The following is a 12864-nucleotide window of genomic DNA, read 5'->3' as shown; positions in this document are numbered from 1 at the left end:
CCGTTCGGCAATATGCAACCAAGTTTATTGAATTGTCTTGATTTGACCTAGATATGGTTCCAGATGAATCTAAGAAGGCTCGGAGATTTGAGAAAGGTTTGAGTTTGAGGATCTACGAGCTGGTGGTGGCATTTTAAGTCCAAAAACTTTTTAGAGTTGGTGGATAGAGGAACAATATTGGAGAAAAGGCTTGTATAAAAGTATAGAGGTACTGAACCAGAGGAAGAGGCCCATGCCTCTAGGTATTCATGCCGGTGCAAGTCAGGGTCCATGGAAGAGAAATAGTGATAACGTGGGCCAGAGACGAGTAGTGGGGAATCGATCCGATCAGGGTGAGTCGTCACGCCTTCCTTGTTCTAGATGTTATAAGAGGCATTGGGATGAAAGTTGGGTTGGAGGTGTTATCTGTTATCGGTGCGGGAGACCCGACCACATTGCACGAGACTATCGTGCGCTGTAGAATAATGCACCCACTTCTAATCAATATCGGGGAAACAATCAAGCACCCCAGGGCAACTATCAGAGGAACAACGCCCAGGCGTGGGTTTATTCTCTTACTCCGAGAGATGAAAAAAATGCTGGTGACGTGGTGACAGGTAATATCATTATATTTTCAAAGAATGCAGTAGTACTATTTGATTCTGGAGCAATGCACTCATTGATATCTTTGAAAATATTTGACTCACTCTAATAATGAGCAGCTCGGAAGCTATCTCAAGTATAGGAGTTGAGTTGTGTAATAATTAGCCCAAGGGCCAGATTGTCTCCTTAAGGAATACAATTTAATTCAAAACTTAGTGTAATTCCAAAAGAAAATAAGAAACAAAATGTTTACTAATATATTCTCATAAAATAACTAGTTTAGTTTATCTCCTTACCCGAGTCCTGAAAAGCCCCTAAAACAAATAGCCCAGCACCCACAGAGTTCCCCATTCAACACCCTGAAAATGACATTCCCCAGTACTAAAGTTTAATATTTCTACGCATACTACACTTCCTACAACAGTTTAGAAACCAAATACTGAGTAGAAAGTCTAACCTTGGATTTGGGATGGTTTCCAACTCAGCATCACCAATGATCCGCTTCGATAGACTTGCAGAGAACTTTCCCAAAAGCGTCATGGTGGCTTCAGATCGTCGATTGAGCGACTAATGGGGCCGAAATCGAAGAAAGAGAAGGGAGACTAGAAAATATCATTAGCTAAAACTCTCTGAATTTCAAAACCTTTATTTTCTCATATATAAGCCAAAAAATCCATCTCTTACTCATCCTACTTGCTAAAGTCTTTTGGTAAGAGTATTATTGAGATTGTTAATATTAGCTCACACTCTCATGGTATTTGTTTGATGTTGATTTTTTGAGAGTGAGCTTGAGAGTTCCCTCGTGATTTAATTCATAAGTCTTTAGTGGGAATACTTTCTAGAACTTGTGAATCTTGCATTATTGTTGCAAGTATTCAGAGGCTTGTTCTTGTGCTTTGTTTACTTTTCAAACAAGCTTGATTTCAAATATCTCCTATACTTTATATTTAATATTTGTTCTAGAGATATTTGAGTGTGCTTTTGAATTCTTTGTGGTTATTGCTTGTGAGTGATACACACATTTTTAATACAAAGATATATTCACATCACTCTCACATATTGCTTAATGATATTGACATTATCTTGAGAGTAGTCACATTTAGATTTCACTGAGCTTATACTTTCATATCATACAGAAGTGCAATTTGTAATTATATTGAACATATTGGTGTACAAATCTGCTTGTGTTAGAAGCACCATTCTTGTACAAAAAGTTTATGTGATTGTAATTCAGGAGTGGTCTGAGGTGGGTTTTCTTCGCCCCGTTAAGGAGAGGTTGTAAAGGTTGAGGTCAACCCTGGAAATTTGACCTGATTGTAACCGGTGCCGCTCCACCCGTTAAGTGAGTAATAGTGGTAATCCTCGGGCTTGCAAACTGAGGCGGGGACGTAGGCAGTATTGGCCGAATCCCGATAATATTTCTTGTGTCTGCTTTTATTTTTCAAACTTTAAAATTAGTTCTTGAATGTTTGCGTTTAATTATTTAAATATTTGATTGAGTTTATGATTGTATAGAAAGACCCTAGGTTTGTGTAATACTTGGTTAAAGAATCTGAGTTGACCTAGGAGAAAGTTTTAAATTTCCAATTCACCCCCTCCCTCTTGGGAATACACCAATTTTAATATATTTATACAAAGATTATCAAATTATTATTGCAAAAGAATTTCATTGATCATATTACATACATTCTATTGAGCTTCGAGTTATATCATTTGAGTATGTATTAAGATTTGATTGTACTCATTAGCTTGTTAAAGGGCATTTGTGTTTGTAGAAAATTGTAATCATATTATTGAATTGATGGTTCGGGTTATGAACCGGTGTGAGGTGGAAGCTACGCCTCTTGTAAGTAGTGGACTGTAAAGGAAAGTTCCGTCCCAGTTAAAAGAGTGAATTAGTGGAATTCTTGAGTGGATTGCTTAAGGCGAGGACATAGGCTGGGGTAGGTCGAACCTCATAAAAATTTGTGTTTGCATCTCTCTTCCCTCATCTCCTTTTAATTTCCGTTTGTGTTTAATTGTCAATCTTATATGTATGTATGTTGTTAAATATTATGTGCACTTGAGAATTAATTGGGTATCACGGAGCTTATTAAGATATTAATTTTAGTTAATTTTATTAGATAGTGTAATAAATTGAAATCTAAGTATTCCCTAACTTGTGATTATTCTGTTAAATCTTAAATTAGGGATTGAGTGATACAATAATCTTAAGTAATTTTTTAAATACCCAATTTAGCTCCCCTCTTGGGATTACACCTAACTTAACACTACTCTTTACTTTATGTCTTGTGCATGATTTACTTTACTTATATTGTGATATAATTGCTTGAATCTCACCAAAAGTTTTATTATGTAGAGAAAATTTTAAAAATGCGAAAGAGTCCATTCAGCCCCCTCTTGACTCTATATACTCCCAGCGGGATATTTAACATCAACAAATGTTGACTAGAGTAGTTTGTATATGATCCAATCCTTGCATTATTATTAGCCCTTCCCTTTTTTTTTTCTTTGCTTCCTAATTATTAAGCTTATAATTTATTTACAGATGTGTTTTTAGGAATAAAATGCAATAAGATAAAATGTGATACAATTATATAAGGACATAAGCTAAAAACCATGCTCATACAAAACTTGTGTTATTTTATCTAACATGAAATATGATAGTAATAAATATTTGTATAGTAAAAATTTGAGAATAATTATTGCTTATCCATTTAATGTTCTGAATTTATAAAAGATTTTGTATTGTTGTTTACTTTATGATGGCAATACATTTCCTTTTATAAGTTACCAAGTCCATATATTTCGTGAATCAAATATAGCCTAGTTGTTGCAAAAGGCTAAGGCACATTTAAACTTGTGATCTCTATGCGAAATACTAACAAATAAATAAATAAATAAATAAATAAATAAAAAGCTTCTATAATAGTTTTGAAGTCATTAAGGAAAAATAGGGTAGCTAATTTGTGAGCTAGTCCTAGTCAATTTCATGCATGAGTTATCCAATATGCTACTTTTCTCTTTGATTTGTGTAGGTTGATGTCTGTAGTTTTTAAATTATAGTCTTAGGCTCCTTATTTTTTTTTTCTTTTCTTTCCTTAAGTAAAATTCTTGAGCAAACAAACTCTCAAAGAGAAATCCTTAATCCAAACAAACCCTAGAAATATAAAGAAAATAAAATTTAGACTTGGAGAGAAAGGCATGTATAATGGATTAGAAAGAAGTTCGAGACAGAAAACGAGTTTATCCCCTTTTTATGGCTTAGGCTCAATAACTTTTGAATTGACCAAACTAGTTATGCAAAAAGTAATACATTATACATGCCTCTCTCTCCAAGTCTAAATTTTATTTTGTTTATATTTCTAGGGTTTGTTTGGATGAAGGATTTCTCTTTGGGAGTTTGTTTGATTAAGAATTTTACTTAAGGAAAGAAAAGAAAAAAAAAATGCAAGGAGGAAAATTTTTTTTTCCTTGTATTTTCCTTTTCCATTTAATACTGCCAAAATGAAAAAAATATTTTAATATAACCAAAAAATTAAGAAAAACTAAATATTGATGATGTGTAAAATGAAAATTTTATTTATATATTTATATATTTTTTATTTTTCTTTCTAATTTTTCTTAATAACTAAACATAAATTAAATGCTTTCCTAGATATTATCCTTTATTTAGTTAGATATTTTATTGTTACATAATAAATGTAGGTAATTAGTGTATGTAATCAATGCAAATTATAAATAAGGATGCTTTCATATCTAACAACTTTATTCATTTTTATCTTTTTATTATTTGAAATTTACATAATTAAGGTGATAACTTTTGAGCAATCAACTGTTGTAAATTCATATTAATTAATTTTTAAATTCAATACCATAAATGTGAATGAATTCTTACCAATTATATTTGTAAATGGGCATGTCTTGATTTATATACTATTATTTTTTAATTTCTTTGAATCTGTCAAAAGAAATTGTTCATGATTGCATAAATTGGCGAAAAATGATTTATATATTTCTTGTTGTTGTTGTCTTTTAATTTATGAAAAATAAAATATAAAATAGTTGAAAATATTTATTTAAAAAATTTTATTTGAAAATTGGTAGGAATATAGCACAAATATAACAAAAAAAATTTAAACACAAATCAAATACAAACACAATTCATAATTAGACTAAGATATAAATACCTTACTATCTTTAAAAAGATTTAAGTCCTCTGCGATTTTTTGACTTAATCCACAAACCGGTGCAGCAAAATTTTAGTACTTGAACCCCTAGGGCATTGGCGCAATGGAAAGGAGCCAAGCAATCAAGTAGGAGCATCAGGCTTTCAAATCCTGGTACATGCACTTGGTGTAGACTCTCAATGAGGGTGTCCTAAGATATGTCCTAGGAGGCAAGTTGACTGAACGTCTAACCTAGGTTGTGATTACCTGTGACTGCATCCGATGTATATAGGTGGCGAACCATGGGGGAGACCTCCGCCCCGTGGGTGTTGGTGTCGCACCGGGGGGGGGGGTCCGAAGGGTTCATCGGTGGTAGGAGTCCCCATGTTAATAAAAAAAATAAAATTCAGTACTTGACTTGTATCACCCAGGATATAACAATCTGATTTGAATCATGCGACTTTCTCTAATTTTGCACAAATAGAAAAGTCCAAAACTCCATAAATAATACTTTTCTTAAGTTGTCAAATCATCTATACTTGGATGATATAATAGTATGATTAGAATGATGTGAAGAGAATTGTGTACAAGACTATATATAGAGTGAATGCTTTAGGCTCTATTTATAGGAACACAAGACTTAAAATCAAAGTACACTTAATATATTGAATTTAAGAAACATAACAGCTAAAGACTCGATAAATAGATATTTAACTCTAAGGTGTATGCCCTTTCCAAAAACTCAATTAAAATAAAAACCTGACTCCAAGGTACATGCCCTTTCCAAGATGATTAATCAATTTTTATAATATTAAAAATATTAAAATAAACTAAAAATTCCATTCCTCATTTTAATATTATGTATGCAACATGTATGCACAGAAAATTTAATAATCAAAGAAGGATAACTATGCATAATGAAGGTGTGTTCTGCATTGAACATTCACTTAATAATATTCTTTGCTTTGAAGTTAGTAATGGTCTCAAACTTGAATTATAACTGCTCAAATAGAATAAAGCATTATCATTTACACATAATGGTCTAGAGGTTGTCATAAGCTTTAATAGCCAAATCATTTTGACATTGTGTTAATCCTAGTTTTCATAAGCATATTTGAGAATACACCTAATTCTCATGGAGGGTGGCCCTACTCTCATGCTCACATAAGTGAAATTTATTAAAGATGCTCCTATAATTCTAGCACCCTACTTATAAGAGATACAAATTATCTTAAGAGTTCTAAAAACTTAACCTTCATGGTTATAAGATTAATACACTTACACCACAAGGATGAGTTTAAGATAATAGTGTATTTTTTATAACCACCATATGATTATTTCTCCTGCAGAACCCAATTATAGGATCTATGGTCCTTAGGTTGACATTCATACATGGATCATGATTTTATAGGCTTTAATTCAATCCCCCTCAATGTATTTCAGATCATTTCTCTTGCTAAAGCCTTGGTTAATGGATCTGTAAGATTCTCAGAAGATCTTTCATAATTCATATTAATAATGTCATTACTCAAATATGCTCTCACAGTGCTTTGTTTCTTTTTATGAGTCTAGATTTTTCGTTATTGTAACGCCCTGACCCTCTACGTGGGCCCGGAGTGCTACTAATCCATTCATTTACCTGATAATCTACATTCTAATATCATGTACGCAGTAGAAAATATATTTATAATCTTCCAACAAATATAATACTAGAGTTTTTTAAATCTATCTACATACCATAATAAACCATGCATCCACCTGTATTCTCATATATACACATATCTCCCAAAAATATTATTCACAATACCAGTATGTTTCACGACAATTCATAATATCTAGAAGACTTAAAACATAAAACATAAAATATTTGCATTCCTAAAAACATAATTAAAATGTTTATATCCTTTTTTTTTCTTACATCTCCCAAAAATACTATAAAACCTCGAGTTTTCTAAGCTCGATCTCAAGGAGGTCCTGAAAAAAAAAATACATTTATATTTGGGTGAGACACATCTCAGTAAGGGAAGAAACAATATATTAAAACTGTGTGTGGCTAACATGAGTTTATATAACAACATATTAATAACATTTGCAAAACACTTCCATAAACAATAAACTTATTCTCTGAACCTAATCAAACACATGCAAATGTTTAACCCACGAGATTACCTAAGGATAGGGGTGATTACCCGCTAATACAAGTAGCACCCCTCTGCTTTGATACTTAAGCAACTCGAAGGTCACTACTAAGCATACCAGGGCACTCACCTTACTCAGTAAGCCCTTAAGTATTAGATTAACCTCGTACTCACACAGTTCAAACAAAAGTTTACCAGCGAAGGCCCTGAGGATAGGGAAATCTACTCGCCCATACAAGTAGGTTCCCTCTGCCCTAGTACATTATGCAGCTACTGTCACATCTGAAGTTACTAGTGCACTCACCTTACTCAATAAGCCCTCAGGCGAAGAGTACACCTCACCCAATCGTAACATGTTCTAATAGCATAAATACTTCTAATAATATATTACATTATTCTTTCTGCCATTATTCAATCATTCATATCCATTCTTGTTCATAACTTAAACATAGCATTACATTTCACTTTAAGTGACTCTTTCCATTCATATTGTTCACGTTTCATATTTTATTCTTTTATCATTTCATTGCCATTACATTACATTTTCCTTTCTTTCCTTCGTACTACAGCTGGTCTTTAGCCATCATCAGTTAGTCTACAGCTCCTTTTAGCTGTCATCAGTTAGTTTACACAGAAGTATGCTACAATCTGCCAACATGGCTATCTTTCAACTGTCTTACATTTACATGGTTGCATTTAACATACACAAGCAACATAGTCCATATCATGTTTTATTCTCAATGCTTTACTTACTTAGCCTGCATCTCATACATTTAACATATATTTGCATAGAATTTATATTTACTCATGCCACACAATTTAGCAGTAAAATTCATTCATATTCCTATAAAATAGACCAACTCACATTTAACATTTATATGCTGAAAATACATTTCATTTCTTGCATAATTCCTTAGAAATTACTTTTCACTTTCATTCGTTTACTTTCACATATACATAGCTATATAAGTAGTCCTAGGCTCAGAAAACATAATTTTACATGGTTGACATTTTATAATTCACACTAAAACATACATATAATGTCACGTAATTTGTTACCTTTAATTTCATAAAATCTGATTTAATATATCATTTCCCCTTATCTGGTTTCTTGAACTACGCCAACAGGGACCATGAAAAATACCTGCGGTGCTCACCTGGATCCTGAATCAAAAATCCTAATTTCATTAAATTAATCCTAAATAAAATACTATTTTAATATTTCCTAAGCCCTTAAATACCAAATAAACAATTATACCCTCAAATATAACCAATTTGCTAAATTTCCAAAATCCCACTCTCTATTTGGAGTACGACCTAGAAAACCCCAATTGAAAATTTACTCTAACCAAAATGACGACAATTACGACTAAGACCCCATGGTGGTGCCTGATCGTTGATTTGACTGAAGATCTAAAGAGAAATTGAGAAATTAGGGAAAAATTACTTTATCCCAGGAATGGTGCCTACGTCGCTCCCACGACAATCCGCTCCTGTAGAAATGTCGGTAGCGGAGTTAGGAATCCAACGACACCTTTTGTTTCCCGATCGGCACTCGTTAGGCCGATGAAATTAAGGAAAGAGAGAGAGAGAGAGAGAGAGAGAGAGAGAGAGAGAGAGAGAGAGAGGCGGAGATGGAGAGGCGAGACGAACAGAGAAAGAAGGAGAGAGGCGTCTATTGTTTCAGGAAGCTGAAGCTTCCTGAAGGTGCTTTCATTTCTTTTTTTTTTCTTTTCTCTTTTTTTTTCTTACTTTATCTAATAATATTATATTATATATATATATATATCATATTATTTATTCAACAAATCAAATTTTACAATACTTAATTAATTAATTAATAGTAAATAATTTTAATTTAATTTAATTTTTTATTCCTTTTATTTGTTTAATTAATTCATTAATTAATTTAATAATATTTAATTAATTAACTAATCAATAATTACTCTTAATTTAAAATTAATTAATTTTTTAAATAATTTTTTTCCCGAGTTATTACAGTTATAATCACTGTTATTAAATCTACTAATAGCAATAGTGCTATCTTTATTAATCGAGAAGGTGGTATTGACTTTTCCCAAAATGAAATTCCATATAACATATTTCTTAATCAACTTGCTTCCTCACTAGCTGCTGCTAAAGCAATTAGCTTAGCTTCCATAGTTAAAGTTAGCAATTATTGTTTTTTTTTTTTTTTTTTTTTTCAATTTCTAACAAATAACATGTTGTGTAAAACCCCCAAATATGCACAATGGAATGTATATTTGTATGTTGTGAAATAAACACACACTGCAATACTCTAATGATGAAAATACTAAACAATCCACAACCACAACAAATTAATAAAAGCAATAATAATCACAAAGACACAAAGAATTATGTGGTTCAGCAATGTCTAAATCCACGAGAGCAAATAGAAAGGATTCACTAGCTATGTTCTTGTCCAAATTATAAGAATAATACAATCCTCTCAACTCTTACAACTATTATCAACCATCTCTCTATATACATAAGATATAACATATATATAGAGTTCTCGGAGGTTTTTCCTCCAGAACCTAACCATACTAATGTTCCCCATTCAAAATTCAAAATCTGCGTTGGGTGTCCCGAGCCAAACCATCAACGGTTTCAGACATAATGTATCTTGCCTAAAATCCTACTCCAAATCATTCATGGTTAGAGTATTACCATCGACAGTTTCTCCTGTTGTTGCTTGATTCCCTTCATGTTTTCCCTTTGCATATGCTATCCACTTAGTATGTGAGCCAAAATTCACAACAATCTCCACCTTGACGAACATACGCCCCTTAGGAAAACTGAAAACATGAACCCGTTGCTCCACCTTGAACTTGGGATGTTAGGTTGGGACCACCTCCCATCTAACAACTAGAGACAAATACCAAATTTAAGCAACACCGCATAAACTTGCCAATGGCAACTTCAGATTCTACCATCAACCCCGATTCAGTTGTAGATGCAACAACCTGAGACTTCGCACTAGGCTTCCAACAAGGCCTTCCCACAACAATAAATACAAAAGCTGCTGCAAGCCTTCTATTACCAAAGCCCCCATGCATAGTCTTTGACAAATCTCATAACTGATGGTCCACTTTATTGCCTACCAAAACACCCTATTGCACCATCATAGGGGACCTTTGACATATCCTGGACATCACAACCCGTCCTTGAGTACCGAGTGGTAGGCATTCCATATCGATTCTCCATAGAACCTCCCTGACACGGCAAACAAAGTCTCCTTGCTGTTCCGCCACAAAGTCACCCTGAGATAACACCAATCTCCGTGCAGCCTTGTCCATGTGAATAATCAAACCAAAACCTTTCTTGACCGTACCCAACACATTCATGTCAAAACCTTTAAATAGAGCTTCCAACTAATAAGCCTCAATCAAAGCCTTCCCATCCAATAACATGTCATTCACACACAACATAAACATCACTCCATTGCATCCTATCACCCTTTTCCACGCTGGAAGCCTAACCAACTCCCACACCTGGTTCATATGCAATACTTCCATTTACTCCACCATAGCACTCATCCTTTTATTTTTCCCTTTGCTGTGCATGACAACTTGAAAAATAATAGGAACCTTGCTACTGGTAGTAATGCATGCATAGAATGCCAGAATATCAAATTTATACCTGAGTGATGGTCTAATAGTGCACATGGGCCCACCATGATTCTTTTGGTCTCTCGAGCTGAAACTCCCTCCAATATGAACAATGTCATCTCTGCCTTGAGTTTGTAACTCCACCTACATCACATACCCATTTATACTATGATTCTGTTAACTCGAGATAAAACTCATCACATTTCTGCTTTGAGTTCCTAACTCCACCTCAATTACATGTTCGTTACTGCCGCAGTTTTCTGGCATTTGTTTCTCTTCCTACACCTGAGTACGCTGCTCCATGGCTTTATCACTAAAAGCAATGTCCTCGATCATCCCTTTGTTTTCTAAAGGATCACCCAGCTTACACCCACCTTTCTTATATCCCAAAAAGAATTCTTGTTTGGACATAACACCAAACCTTGATCCTCCATCACTAGAATAGTGCACCAGTAGACATCCACTCACAAATGAGTTGTCCACCGCAAAATCCCCCCACAATTCACCTATAACTCTCCCATCTAGTGATACTTTTGGTGATCGGTCACATGAGAAACCCGCCATACTCCCTGACTTTACCAAGATGTTCCTTTCAAGCCCTGCACATAACCTTTCCTACTCACAAAATTCCTTAAACAAAACTAGCATACTTAGTCCTAATGTCTGAACTTGGGATCTCTCTCCTAGTTTGGTTCTCCACCACAACCACAAGTTAAATCTGGACACTTCAGACTTGTGCCACATGAGATACACCAAGACTTTTCGTGATACGCCCACAAAAAACATGTCTGCCCTATGATTTTATCCTTATCGGTCCCCAAACATCTGAATATACGTAGTCATCCATATGTCCTAACCGTATATGCCACAAAACATCTGACTCAGATTCTATAACTGCAGCTTCACCTACAACCATAATACCCTGCAGTGCATAGATACCTTTTCTACTTTTATCACTATCGAGTCGCCTTGACACACTTTCATTTCCCCACTTTCAGACTTGTAACTATACATGTTACACTCTAAAGTGCCCAATGAAATTACAATCCTCCTTAGACCCAGTACATACCTTACATCACATACGGTTCTCACAACACCATCATACATTTTGATTTTGAAATTTCTAATACCAATTATTTTGCATGAAATATCATTTTTGATTAAAACATAACCAGTATTAACTGACTTGTAGGTGTCGAACTATTTTATATTCGCTGACATGTGATAAGAGCATCTGGTATCAAGGATCCAAGAATCATCTGTGAGGCACTCCGAACTCGATGAAACACATAGCATATCACCATCACTGCTTCCTGAGTCTCCTTCCACGACATTTTTAGATTTTGACGAACCCTTAGACATATATTGGCTTTCCAGTTTTCACCAAATTGATGCTAGAGAATCTTCATCCATGACATGATACAACACGCCATCAGTGAAACAAAGTAGGATGGTTGATATTGTCGTTGCCCCCAATTCATTCCAATTTTCTTCATCCATGCCTTCCGGTTGAATTTCTTATAAGGTCTTCACCATGCCTTGCTGTACTAAGAGATCCTTCACCCTTCTCTGTCACAAACCGAAATTCCCTGTTCCATCAAACTTGACAACATCAATTTTCGCAGATCATGATCTAGAGGCCATTATAACAAGTGCTCTGATACCAATTTATTGTGTAAAACCCCCAAATATGCACAACAAAATGTATATTTGTATGTAAAGAATCAAACACACACTGCAACACTCTGATGATGAAAATACAGAATAATCCACAACCACAACAAATTTATGAAAGCAATAATAGTCACAAAGACACAAGGAATTACGTTGTTTGGTAATGCCTACATCCACGGGAGCAAATGGTAAGAATTCACTATCTTCTTGTCTAAATTACAAGAACAATAAGATCCTCTGAACTCTTACAACCATTAATAACCATATGTCTATATACATCAGATATAACATTTATATAGAGTTCCTAGAGGTTTTCCCTCCAAAACCCAACCATACTAATGTTCCTCATTCAAAATTCAAAATCTCCATTGTGTCTCAATTCAAACCATTAACGGTTTCATAAAGAATGTAATTTGTCTAAAATCTTGCTCCAAACCGTCGATGGTTAGAGCCTTACTGTCAACAATTTCCCCTGCTGTTGCTTGATTCCCTTCATGCCTTTTACTTTGTGTATTCTATCCACTCAGTATGTGAGCCACAATTCACAACATAACACCACCACCTAAAGAAAAAATATAGATAGTGGTAGAGAGGGAATCACCTAACAAAGTATTCCAATCGGCATAAAAAAAACTCACAAGTACTCAAGATACTTAGTAAAAAATAAGC

This window comes from Malania oleifera, chromosome 11 (assembly GCF_029873635.1).
Source record: "Malania oleifera isolate guangnan ecotype guangnan chromosome 11, ASM2987363v1, whole genome shotgun sequence".
In the NCBI taxonomy this organism is placed as follows: Eukaryota; Viridiplantae; Streptophyta; class Magnoliopsida; order Santalales; family Ximeniaceae; genus Malania; species Malania oleifera.
This window is presented reverse-complemented; position numbering follows the sequence as displayed.